The sequence below is a fragment of the Acinonyx jubatus genome, chromosome D3, assembly GCF_027475565.1.
Source record: "Acinonyx jubatus isolate Ajub_Pintada_27869175 chromosome D3, VMU_Ajub_asm_v1.0, whole genome shotgun sequence".
Classification (NCBI taxonomy): domain Eukaryota; kingdom Metazoa; phylum Chordata; class Mammalia; order Carnivora; family Felidae; genus Acinonyx; species Acinonyx jubatus.
The window spans coordinates 25,324,068-25,337,338 of record NC_069392.1 but is presented as its reverse complement, the minus strand read 5'-3'; the positions used below and the strand labels follow the sequence as shown (position 1 = coordinate 25,337,338).

Here is a 13,271-nt window from a genome sequence, read left to right as displayed (position 1 = left end):
AGCTCCGTGGGCTGGGCATCTCCGAGTGCCACTGGGGAGGCTGCGCTGTACCCATTCATGTCCAGTCATCCAGGCCCGGGGACAGCGCAAGCCCGCCCTCATCGAGCACAAGAAGTGATGTCAGGACGCTGGGGTGAGGGTGAGGACGGGGCCCGTGCCGGGGACGGAGAGGGCCCCGGGGCCAAGGAACTGGTTGGGGCCCCAGCTTCAACTGATGAGGTGCACATATGCGCCTCAGTTTCCTCCCCCTGAAAATGGGCTCACACCAGCAGCTGCAGAGAGTTGCCGTGAGGAACTGATCCGCGCGAATCGGTCCACACACAGTAGCGTTATCTGGAGGCCTATCTCCCCCCTGCAGCTGGCACTGAACTGCCCCCCTCGACTACCCCGTCCCCACCGCCACCGGCCGTGGTCAGCTCTGCTCTCCACCCCACCCGACAGATGAGGATACCGAGGCTCGGCGCCCTACCCTTGATCGCAAACTGAGACACGGTCACGGGAGCGGTGGCCCTGCACTGACAAGGCCTGCGTTCCCCGTGTGAATTCTGCCTCTGTTGAGCTGTGTGGACTTAGGAAAGCCCCTTCTCATTTCTGAGCCCGTTTCCAAAGCAGGGGGCAGCGGGGACATAATCCAGAGATGGGAGATGGGGAGCCACCCAGCAAACGGGAGACTGCCATGCCCAACGTCCCCTGACGCTCCACACTGTCACCCCTCCAAAGACCCAGCCCAGGAAGACCTGTCGTCTGTGGGCATCTCTCCTATGCCCCAAGTGCGATCTGGGTGAGGCCATGCAAAGCCAGCAGCCCCCAGGGAGGGCAAGTCACTTGCTTAAGGCCACACAGCTGATAAAGCCATGGAGGGCAGAGCAGGGCAGGGCAGCAGAAGGTGGGGAGTCAAACCTGAGTGGGATGCAGGCTGCAGCCAGCAGGGCAGAGAAGGACCAGGTTAGGTCTGGAGTGGACACCAGCAGAAGCAGGCAGACTGGTGGGGGCGGTAGCCAAGGTCACTCCTGCTGGCTTTTAGCTGTGAGGCCTCTTTGAAGGAGCGGGCAGTCCTGGGATGTGCCCGCCCCTCCCCACAGGCTCCTCCTCCCTCAGGGGCCCAGTCTGGTCACCTGCCCCTACATCCCCAGCAGCCACTACCTGCCTGGGCATCAAGGTTTCTCTCTGTGGCCACAGCTCAAGCCTTGTAGGCTGCACTGTCTCCCTATGGCCGAACTCATCCCATCCTCTGGAATCTTCTCTTACCACTACGGCCGGAGGGTGTTAAGTCCCAAGGAAACCCGACCAGGTGGCTCCCCCGCCTAACCCCTTCCACGAGCCCTCAGCCTCAGTAGAACATTCCAGCTCCTCCCCAGGGGTTATAACAGCGACATCCACAGTGAGCCATGTGTGGAACCCAATTGTCCAGAAGTCACATTGAAGAAGGAAAAAGAAAAAGGTGAAATGAAATTCGATTCTAGACTTTTATTTAACTCCACATATCCAAAATATCATCGTTACGCAATATAAAAATGTAAATAAAGTCAACATAAAGCACATGTATGATTTAAAATCAGTACCAAAATTAAAATTAATGAGACATTTTCCCTCTCCCCCCCACCCCTGCTTTAGCACTATGTCTTTTAAATCTGGGGTGTATATTCGACTTTTCACCGGGCCTCTCTGATCTCTATTTGGAGCTCACAGAATTTACGGTTGAAAAAGTACATTCGCGTCCCGAAATAGTCCCACACATGCTTCCAAGTTTTCCAAGAACGGAATCAAGTATCTGTGTTGCAATCTAAATTTAAATGATCTTGAAAATAAAACACTCAGTTCCTTAGCCACACCAGCCACATCGCAAGGGCTCAACAGCCACATGGGGCTTAGGGATCCCGGAGGGTGGGGTGGGGGTTGTGGGGGACACAGGCTGATCAAGTCCTTAACTGTGTGTGCCTGGTCCCCGCGGTCCTCTCCTGCCTCATCTCCAGGCTTGAGCTTGGAGTGAAAGCCCCTGAGCACACAGGGGTCCATCTCCAAGATTCACCAGCGCCCTGCCTCAGCGGCCCCTGCTTCCTGCCTCTTCCCACTGACTCCTTCAAAACTCAGCTCCAGATTCCTCCTTCTGCAATGGCTCCTCTGACATCCTCTGGATAGGGTGATGCTCCTAGTCCCTCTGCTCGTGCCCCTGACTGTTAATGTCGCACCCTCTACTCACTAGACGACAGTAGCATCCCCTCCCCAAGGTGCACCGACCAACAGTATCTCCAGCTAGTGCCAGTGTCCCTGGGAGCACAGTCACCTCGGGGTGGAAGCCAGTGCCTGGCGCACAGAAGGCACCCAAGCGTGTGCCTGAACGCAACAGGCGTACTCAACTTTACTCAACCCCGTGAGGCTTGCCTCCTCCAAGAAGCCTTCCGTGATGCCGTAGCCCAGTTAGCGCTTCCTCTGGGTTCCCACAGCCCCCTGCGCTCACCTCCAGAGCCACAGCCTCCAAAGGCAGGAACTGGGTCTAGTTCATTGCTATACTTTGAACGCCCAACCTGGAGATTGGCATATAGTAGGTGCTTAATAGATATTTATAGAATGACCTGAGAAACAGAGAAGATTTAGGTTGAGAAAGCTCCACAGGGTGAGTGTCGCCTGTTTTAGGTCAGGGTTCTTTCATCCCAGCAAAGGTTCTAAAACAGTCACAGCTCCATCTACACGCTAAGCACTGGGCTAAATATAAAGACTCTGCAGGGTTCAGAGAGGGAAACTGAGGCTCAGACAGGTAGAGGGCTTGCCCTGTCTTCAAATCAAGGATTTTGAGGTTCAAAATGTTCTTCAAACGTTCACCCATCAGGGAAGTAAATGCAAATTAAAAGTACAATAGAAGACTGCTATATAGCTGAATCGCTTTAAAAAAAAAAAAAAGATAATACCAGGTGTTAGCAAGGATGTGACGCCACCAGAAATGCATCTAACTCGTCACCAAAGGCCCCAATAGCAGCAAACGTTCCCAACAGCACCATCCGCAAAAGCCCCCAACTAGAAACTACCCAAGCACCCATAACCAAGAGACTTCACATGTAAATGCGAATAAATAAATATACACCCAACAGCCAGGCAGATGAACAAGCCAACACTTGACACAACACTCAGGATGAATCTCATAGACCTATGTTGAGCGGGGGCGGGGGGGGGGGGGGGAGGGGGGAGGGGGGAGGGGGGAGGGGGGTGGGGGGGGGGTGGGGGTGGGGGTGGGTGGGAAGCCAATACAAAAGAGAGCATCTGCATTTTGACGTATGTGAAGTATTTTATACTTGATAGGTCTATAAAGTACAAAGGCAGGCAAAATTAATCTCTAATAGGAGATTTAAGGATGGTAGTCAGCCTTTGGGGAGACCTGACTGGAGGAGGGGTATGGACATCTTGTTGGAGGGGGTACAAGGCATGTGCTTTAAAAAGATTCTTTTTAAGTTTATTTATGTATTTTGAGAAAGAGAGAGAGAGCAGTCGAGCAGGGGAAGGGCAGAGAGAGGTTGGGGGGCAGGGCGGGAGGGCAGAATACCAAGCAGGGTCCATGCTGTCAGGCAGAGCTGGACGCAGGGCTCGATCCCACGATCTGGGGATCCTGACCTGAGCGGAAATCAAGAGTCGGATGCTTAACCAACTGAGCCCCCCAGGCGCCCCGAGGCACGTGCTTTTTTTCTCGATCTGGTGCCGTCACACGGGCACGTTCACCTGCAAATTCATCGAGCTGTCCACCCATGATGTACGCAGCTTTCTGTACGGATGAGAGCCTGTCATAAAAGTAGTCTCAAAGAGCCACACTCGGTCAGAGGCTGAGGAACGGTGGTGCTGTCCGGGCACCCCACCCCCACCCCGCACACCTTCCTGTTTCTGCTACAGCGGAGCACACAGGACTCCATTCATTCTCTCAACCAACACCCACTGGCAGGCGCCCTCCCAGGGCCAGGCTCGGTGCCGGGCGCTGGGAACATAAAAGCCAACAGGGCTGAGGCCTCCAATCCCGCCACCCACAGCCCAGTTCCTGGTACACACGTCCCCAAACCCACACCCAAGAAAGGAGCAGCCAGGCTGGGGGAGCTTTTGAGGAGAGGCCAAGGAGGTGATGCCTACTTGTCTTCCTCTTTCTCTGCCACTCCTCGGAGCGAGAACATTTTCAGGCGTCTTCCTTCCGGACCCCGGGCCAAAACCCAATGTTCGGGCACAGATTCCTACTCTGCTCCTCCAGGCTGACGACCCCTGGATTATCACCTCCAATCCAGAACTCCCTCCCCAACACCAGACTCGGGCAACCACTGTCTCCTCGTCACTGCCACTTGGGCGGTGAGCTGGCGCCCCAAGCTGATCGCCTGGTTATCCCCCCAAATACATGCTACCCTCACTTGGTAGCAGCGTATTATCCGCAGGCCGAAAGGCTTGAAGGCAGCCCAAAGCAAGACTCCCCCCTCTCTCTCCCAACCCCAACCCGACCCAGCAGCAAATCCTGCCGACCTCACCTTCAAGACAGAGCCATGCAGCGATTTCTTGTCTGTGACGCCAGAGGCACAGGTAGCAGAAGAAAAAAATAACAGGCGACTGGAACTTCGCGGAGAGTAAAACATTTTGTGCATCAAAAGATATCCGAAGAGCAAAACGCCAACCCACAGAAGAGGAGACAATATTTGCAAGTCACGATAACCAGAACATACGAGGAACGTGTAGCATGAGCCACCTGATTTGAAACTGGGCAAGAGAGCTCAGCAGACATTTCTCCAAAGATCTACAGATGGCCAAAAAGCACATGGAAAGCTGCTCAACGTCACTGACCATTAGGGAAATGCAACTCAAAACCGCCACGAGAAAGCACCTCGCATCCGTCAGGAACAATGTGAATACCTCCCCGTCCTACCTGGTCCCCACCTCCAGCCCCCCTGCTCGCCAACAGTGTGCATGTCAAGGCTCCCAGATACCCTCAGGATGCAATTCTTCTCATGGCTTGTGGGGGCCTCACGATCACCACCCTGCGCACCAGCCGAACGGATTGTCTATCGACCTGAGAGATGCCACGCACCCCTGATTTTCCTATTTACGTTCTCAGTCTACCTGCGACTCCAGGTGTGAGCATGTGTCCCAGGACACAGTGTCAGCTCAGGGACGGATACGTAACTCAGTCCAGGTCCATGAAAGTCAGCTAGAGCCTCAACAGGATCTTCTGGGGAAGCTAAGCAAATAGGGTGCGGGGCCGGAAGTACGGGGACATCTCTGGTCACCACCTGCAGAGCCTGCCTGAGAAGCCTAGGCAAGAAGATGGAGCCACAACTCCCTGCCATTAGTTGGATTCCTGGATCCAGCCATGCCTGAAGCCATCCCTACCCCTCAACTTGTTAGTTACATGAGCCAATACTTTTTTGCTTAATTCCATGGAGCTGGGTTTCTGGCTTTGTCAATCAAGAACCCTATCTAACAGGTACCCAAATACCCTCTCCCCAACGTTATCTTGGCTTGTTATCACCTCCGCTCAAGCATCACCTTTTCCAGGAAATCTTCCAAGAATGCCCAGATTAGATTAAGTACTCCCTTATGTCTCATGGGTCCCTATGCCTACCCCTCACCATTTTCTACGGTAACTGCTGTTTGCCCCTTCATCTCCCGTACTTGACTGTGGGGAGCTGATGGGCTGCGGGGCCCTGCAGCCTTTTTAAAATTTCTTTTGTATTCCCATTCTTAACGCAAAGCCTGGCACACCCACAGGCGTCGGTATTTCATTTTTTTGAGCTCACTGTGTTGATTGCCAAATGTCCTCAGGTATCAGAGAGCAGTGAAAGAATGGGTTTTGCAGGAAGAAGGACTCGAGTTTCAATTCTTCCCTATCATCTTTGTGACCATAGGGAAGTCACTTGACCTCTCTGAGCTTCATTTTCTTATCTGTGAAAGGCAAATGGCAGCTAACTCCAATGGATGGCAGTGCCTACGCCCACCTTCTCCTCCAGGGCCAAAATTCTGCCTCTCTCTTCTTTCTGCTCCATTACTGGTGTGGATTATCTGTCCCGCTGCCTACCAAACGTGCATTCTCTGACCCCCTGGGATCAGTCTTTGGGACCAGGATGGCGCTGATCCCATGCTCATAATCAGTGATGGAGGGCTGACCGACGAGGGTACAGAAATTTACAGATGGGCATGGGCAGGAAGGTGAAGAGGAGTCAATCCCAGGATTTTCAAGAATTACTAGAGAAATGGCTCCCTTACAGCCAAGACTGGTATGTATGCCCGGGAGTGTTCCTGGGGACAGCATGCCTGAGAATGAAGCCACCACAAAAGAAAGTCTATCTAAGAGACACGTCCTAATACAGTGGAGCACCTGGATCCAGCCATACCTGAAGGTGATGTGCCTTACCTGACCCAATAAATACACCTACCTAATCGTTTCTTTTGACCTCTATATGCTTCCCACTTAGTGGTCTTCTCCCAGGCCCCAGAATGATTTTTTTTTTTTAATGTTTTGACAAGCCTAGGCAAAACTGATTTCCAAAGTCTTACATAGAGACTCAGGAGCCAGCTAACCACTCGAACTTCTGCCCCAAGGGTGTAGGTAGAAGTTTTCCACATGTAGAGTTTTCCACACGGGAAGCCAACTCTTACAAAAAAGTCAGGTTGTTCCTGTATATTTTGCTTTACACAAAAGTCAGGCTGTTCCCATATATTTTGCTTAGAAGGTCTTTGGCTGCCCCCCGGTTGTAATTTATGGCTTTTTCTGATTGCATTACCTTCCACTTCTTTGCTGTGGAGGTTTTCCAAGGGCTGCAGGTCAAGAGGTCGTGTCCCCAGATAAGAAGGTCCACACCTTTTTTTTTTTTTTATGGTTCATCCAAGAGGCATTTGACTTTCATCCTGGTGATACTGTGGGCATGTGAGTCTGGACAGAAGTAGGATTTGGGTGTTTGTTTTTTTTTTTTTAAAGTTTATTTATTTTGAAAGAGAAAGAGCACAAGCAGGGGAGGGGCGGGGAGAGAGGGAGAGAGAGAATCTGTGCTGTCAGCACAGAGCCTAATGTGGGGCTCGAACTCACCAACCGTGAGATCACGACCTGAGCCGAAATCAAGAGTCGGACGCTCAACTGACTGAGCCACCCAGGAGTGGGCAGGGGGTTTTAAGAACACAATTTGCAGGCTTGGTTCTGAGGCCACACCAACCTGGGCATCTAGTTTCCCTGCCCCTCTATTTCCCTCTTGGACAAACACAGCCCAGGACCAGGAGAGTTTCGTCCCTCACCTGCTCATGAAGGAGACAGAACAGCAAAGGTCTCAAAGGCCCCAAGAGCTGTTCAGAACAGGAACCCTTAACGGATTGAAACCCGTGAGGAAAGAGCACCTCCTCACAGTTCACTGTCCTCCTGGGAGGGCCACTCCAGATTCGGAGTGAGCAAACAGCCTTTTCCTACAGAAAAATGGTTTGGGCCCTAGAGGAGGCCTTGGACCCTGTTGGAAAGTATTTCCATCTGCAGACTTGCCTGGACATGGCCAGACACAGGACCAGGTGTGGGGAGAGTCCTTGAACTTCTCTGAGCCTCAGTTTCTTCATCTGTTAAATGGGTGAACAATATAATCCTTATTGCCACGAACTGTCGAGCACTTCTGTGCAGCGGGCACTAGGTAACCTTATCTATAATCTTCCCGGCACCCCAAGAGATGGTCATTATTATGATCCCCATTTTACAGGTAAGAAAACTGAGGCCCAGAGAGGGGAAGTGGCTGGCCCAAGGTCTCACAGCTTGAGTTCCGGGCAGGTGGCATTCTAATTCAAAAGCGACTTACTCAAAAGGCCCCATTTCCCCACCATATCATATCATCATATCTTCTAGATGCCAGCGTCACATCACTGTGAGCTTTCAAGGACACCACACACAAAAAGATAAATGTGCACCTGTTTGCTCAGGAACCGGCAAGTCACAAGTGCGATTCGTAAGGGAGAGGATTCATTTTCAGAAATACCAAATAAAAGCTGTGCTGCCTAATTAACAAGAGGTTTACAACCTGCTGCAAAGTGTACGAACCCCTCCCACCCCCTACGATGGAGTCCCAAGCCCTCAGACACCTGCTTCTTCCCCTCTCCGTTTCACCAGCTTATTTTTGCGGGCTTTGCAATGAGCATGCGCCAACATTTGTTCCAATCAGACTGTTCCAATCAGCCTATGGGCATGGGGGCCGGCCGGGTGAGGCTGTACCCTCTGTAGTTTGCAGCCAATGAGGGATCAGGGGAGGGGCTTGCAGTCTAGGAGATAAATTGCCTGCTTTAACTGCCCCCAGTGGGCCTGTCCCTCAGACACCCGCTCTTGCAAGAACGTTGATTAAAGCCTCCTTCACTCTGCTCCAAGCCTCCACGTCCCTCCCTCAATGGGGTCAGTGGGCTTACTTCTCACAATAGGTATTCAGGGATTTGAGAACTGAACGGCTGGAGGCAGATGCAGTTCCCTGGTGTCCTCATTACCCGCTTCATCTCGGCTCTCTCTGTCCCCAGTCCCAAGTGGAGCAGGTCCGCAAAGAGCAGAGCTGGGAAAAGGTGGCAATAAGTCATCACCTTTTGATGAAGGGGCACACACCTGGGCATCCTTGCCCTCGAGGACATGGGCTCCCAACCACGCGTCTGGCCATGCCCATCACTCCCAGCCCCACTAGGAAGCTGCCACCCACCGGCCGACCCCACTGGAAGGAGGCCAGAGACGGGGCCCCCCGCTTCCCACCCATTTCCGTGCAGCTTCATTCCGCACTGGCTTGCTCGGACTGGAAGGTGAGATGGGCTGCAGACCTCCCCACCCTGTCCACCCCAGGGACTCCAGCAGCTTCAAGGCAACACTTGAGCCCTCCCCATCTGGCTCCAGCCCTACCAGTCTCACCTCCAGAAGGAGGGCTAAGAACCCCGTTTCAAATCGCCACTTCTCCACTTCCCCAACTGCCATGCCCCACGTCCTTCCTCTGTCAAATGGGGACAAGAGCACCTCCCTGGAGGCCAAGATGAGTTTGTACCCAGGAGGCCCTCCGCAGACTACCTGGCACACACTAGGGCATCAGTAAGCACCGACCGCGAATATCATGGTTTTGACACCAAATACCTTCCCGTCCCCACATTGTTACTGACACTATTCCTTTTCCCTGCCACGCCTCCTGTCCTTTTTCACCTCCTCCTCCTAATAATTACATAATCAATCAAGTACATAATAATTACATAATCAAAGGCCCTACCAAGTACCTAGGGCCTCTTCGGTGCACAGAGCGCTTTTCATGGGCCACCTCCTACCCAGCATGGCCTCCTGGAACAAGGACAGTATTATGCACGTACTTCTTCGGTGATGGTTAATTGCATGTGTCAACCAGACTGGGCTAAGGGCTGCCCTGATAGCTGGTAAAACATTTTTTCTGAGTGTGTCTTTGAGGGTAGTTTCCCTCAAAGAGATTAGCATTTGAATTGGTAGGCCCAGTAAAGAAGACGCCATCATCAAAGGCGGGTGGGCCTCACCTAATCTGTTGAGGGTTTGTATAGCGCAAAGACCTGGAAGAAACGCAAATTTGCATTTTTTTTTTTTTTTTTTTTTTTGCCGGAGGTGGGCCATCCATCCGTCCTGTCCTGCCCCCGGACATTTGTGCTGCTGGTTCTGAGGCCATCGGACTCAGACTGGATTTCACTACCAGCTTTCCTGCTCTCCAGCTTCCTTGCAGAAGTCTCAGCTCCCTCCACCGGGTGAACCAATTCCTCTGATAAATCTCCTCTCCCGTCCTATGGGTTCTGATTCTCTGGAGAGCTCTGACATATTTCCCTTCCTCTCCAGCTTTTCCCCTAAGCTGTCAGCTCCCCAAGGGCAGGGACAGTCTGTCTTGCCTGCTGCCGGATCCCTCCTACCTGGCACAGAGGCTGGCATACAGAAGGTGCTCAGTACTTGCTGCATAAATGAGGCCCGGCTGAATCCTCACAAAAACCCACCGGTGGGATGATGGTTACCGTTTTAAAATGAAGCCGCAAACGACACAAATAGTTAAGAAAATTACCAAAGGCCACACAGCACTAAATGGGTAAAGCTAGATTTGAACTTGAGACTTTCAGATGCCGATTATTATTAATTAGGGAAATCCCACGTGTTCTTATTCATTAGGGAAATCCCACACCCCAGATGTGTGTTCCACCCCGCAGCCCTGGGAGCCTTCTCTGACCTCTGCTGCCACGGGGCCAGCCTGGGTGAAACACATCAAGGCTGTACTTTGGGAGTAACATTCCCAGGGGACTTCCTTTGCACCATCAAAGCCCCTGAGAAGTCTCATCTTGGAGGATTTTGGGGATCAGCCCAGGAAACTGATGCTCCAGTAACTGGATAATGGGCAGAATGAAATAAAAGCTTGATCGGGGGAATAAATAAGTCATGTGACCAGGGAGGTCAAGAGGAAGGGACTGTGGATTCTGGAAGCATGCGGCAGCAGGTGGTGAGGGTCAGGCAGGAGTCAGAGAAGGATTCCTAGCATCGGAACTGATGCAGAGAGTAGGGGAAGGGCCCCAGGGGGAGGGGAGGCCCAGAGGCATACCAGCGCACTGGGGACCGGGAATGGCAAAGGAGTCACTGAAAACACAGCAGTCTCAAGATCAAGGTGGGGGGTAAATGATAACGGTAATAAAAATTACAATAGCAAGAACCATAATAGTAGCAAACACGCAAATACTGCTTACTTCGTGCCCAGACGCTGTTCTAGGCACTTTACATGTATTAGCTCATTTGGTCCTCACAACCAATCTATGAGGACGGTGCCGTTACGGCCCCATCGTACAGATGAGGAAACTGAGGCACCGGAAGGTCAAAGTCTTTGCCTATGAGCTCACGGGGTAGGTGGTGGAGTAGGGTCTTGCACCAGTTTGGTTTTTAGAGTATGCTTAACCTCTACCACCGGGGTTCCCCAAATGGGTTCCCAGACCAGCGGCACTGGCAGCACCTGGGAACCCATTAGAAATGCAAACGCTGGGGCCCCTTCCAGACCTGCTGAATGGGGGGATTCTGGGCATGGGGTGCAGCCAGCTGTGTGGAGCAAGCCTTCCAGGGGAAGCCGCTGCTTGCTTCAAGGTGCCACGTTGCTATAAACCTGCTCAAGAGGGGAGGGAGGCAGGAGAGGAGGGCAGCAGAGATGCCCAGCAGGTGGGTGAGGGCGAGCCAGCCTCAAATTCCAGTGTCCCACCTCCTAGGAGGGAGTTTCCACATGACGCCCCCGGAGGGCCAGCTGAGCACCCACCAGCTAAACGCTCTCCCCCGCAGTGCATCCGCCTTGGGGACCCAGACCTGTTCTGTACTCCAGATCTGTTTCCATGACCTTAGCAAATAACCTCCACTCTCCGCCTCTGGGATAGGACGAGGCTGGGCCCATTTTCTTATATCCCTATTCCCACCCCCCGCCCCGCCCAAAACTCTTAGGCAACAAAAGTGCACTGCTGGCCTACTGTGTGCCCGGTGGGGGAGTGAACCCAATGTGGGGCCTGCCCGGGCAGTTCGCGGCCACTGAGACAGAAGGAAAGGTGAAGGCAATGACCTGCAGGGCCTCGCACCTGCCCACCTGCCGTATGCCGGCTCTGGGGGTCCCCAGAGGCAGGGGACAGCGCTCTGCTAAGCTCCCACACCAAAGCAAACCCAGAGCCGCACTCCACCCCCTCGCTGCCAACTCGGGCTTCCTTTTCCTCTCCCTCCCCCACAGTCTCAGGGCCTGCCCAGCCCCCATCCTCACCCCCCCCCCCCCAACTGCACTAGGTGCCCCAGAGGCGGGGCTGCTGTAGGGGGCGGGCTCAGAATCCCCGCCCACCCAGTGCTGGGCTGCCTCTGCCGGGTTCCTGACCTCCCTGGGCCTCCACACCTGTCCACAGCCGGGCGGGGAAATGCCACACCACCACCACCACCTCCCACGCCTCCAGAAGGGTGGTCGCTGAGTCCCCCGGACTCCGGGATGGTTCGGTTCCGAAGGTTCTGGGGCAGGATGTCACTCACAGCCAAAGGAAGTGGGGCAGGGAGTTTCTAATGAGAAAAAGGAAGGGCTGGGGGAGGGGGGTGCGCGTGTGGAGGGGGAAGTAGTGCCGGTGGGGGAGGGAGAAGACAGACAGATGGGAAAGAGCCAGCCAGCCAGAGATAGAGAGAGACAGCGAAGGGGGAGACACAGTCAGGCGGAGATCTGAACAGAGGGAGAACAGGGATGGGAAGGAGACAGGGAGAGACAAAAATAGAGACCCAGACAGACGCGCAGAGAGAAGGAGCGAGATTGGGGGGGGGGGGGCGGTAACAGGCTGGAACCGGAACCTCAGCTCCTAGAGCGTGCCCCCCACCCCCGTTAACTAATGGAGTCCTTCCCCACCCCTCCGTCAAGGCTCCGGGGGCTTCACGGAGAACTTTAAGGGCAAGGTCACTTGCTAGCCTAGCGCCCCCCCCCCCCCCCCCCCCGGCGTTGGGCTGCCCCAATTCCCACCTGCTGGGGACCACCCTCCGCATTACTCTCACCTGTTTCATGTTTTTGTTCAACGAGCTCAATGCTGTTAGAACATTTTCAAAGGGAGCTAGAACCCACCGGCTTCAACGAAAAACATGCCCTAATTAAAAAGAAGCTGCCAAACTACATGCACAGCGAGCAATAATCGTTCCGCCTCCTGCTTGGAGGCTGCCGCCCAGGGAGGCCAGCCTGGGGAGGCCAGCAGGGGGTGTGCTCAGCGTTAAACAACAGGAGCCTGGAGAGAAACTAAGTTAGCACCCCGCGGAGACTCTTTCTGGAAGTCAGCAAAGGGCAGACAGAGGGAGACGTGGAGAGGAAAACTTCTCCTTCTCCAGGGGGGAACCCAGGTTCTCCAGGGTGCCACTGGCTGCTGGTGTAACTCCACTTCTTTTTTTTTTATTTTTTTATTGAGTGGGGCGCGAGCGCGCACGCGCGGGCACGGGGGGGGGGGGGTGGGGGGGAGAGGGAAGAGAGAATCCAAGCAGGCTCTACACCATCAGTGCAGAAGATCGATGCAGGGGCTCAAACCCCCAAACCGTGAGATCATGACCTGAGCTGAGATCAAGAGTCCGGCATTTAACCACCGACCTCGCGAGCCAGGAGCCACAGTCGTGTGGTGGCTCTACCCCTGCAGAACTCCAGTGGTAACCCCCCACTCCACCCCAACAGGCACCTACGAACATCCGGAAGGGCTAGACCACGAACTCTGTCAGGCCTACCAGGCCACAGGGTCTCACACCTCTGAATTTTTGCACCTGTGGTTCTCTCCCCGCAGAAACACATTTCCTGCCCTCCTCTACC

General features: G+C 53.8%; 1 protein-coding gene across 4 annotated transcripts in view; it reads right to left on the bottom strand.

The window, feature by feature from the left end:
- TPST2 (tyrosylprotein sulfotransferase 2) overlaps positions 1-13,271 on the bottom strand; it is a 52,438-nt gene that overhangs the window by 31,626 nt on the left and 7,541 nt on the right. The window contains exon 1 of one of the 4 annotated variants that reach the window (XM_053205475.1): positions 901-1,347. The exons of the other annotated variants lie outside the window; for them this stretch is intronic. The gene's annotated coding sequence lies outside the window, so the exon portion shown is untranslated. Of the gene's footprint in view, positions 1-900; positions 1,348-13,271 lie in introns of those variants that run through there. 4 annotated transcript variants of the gene reach the window in all.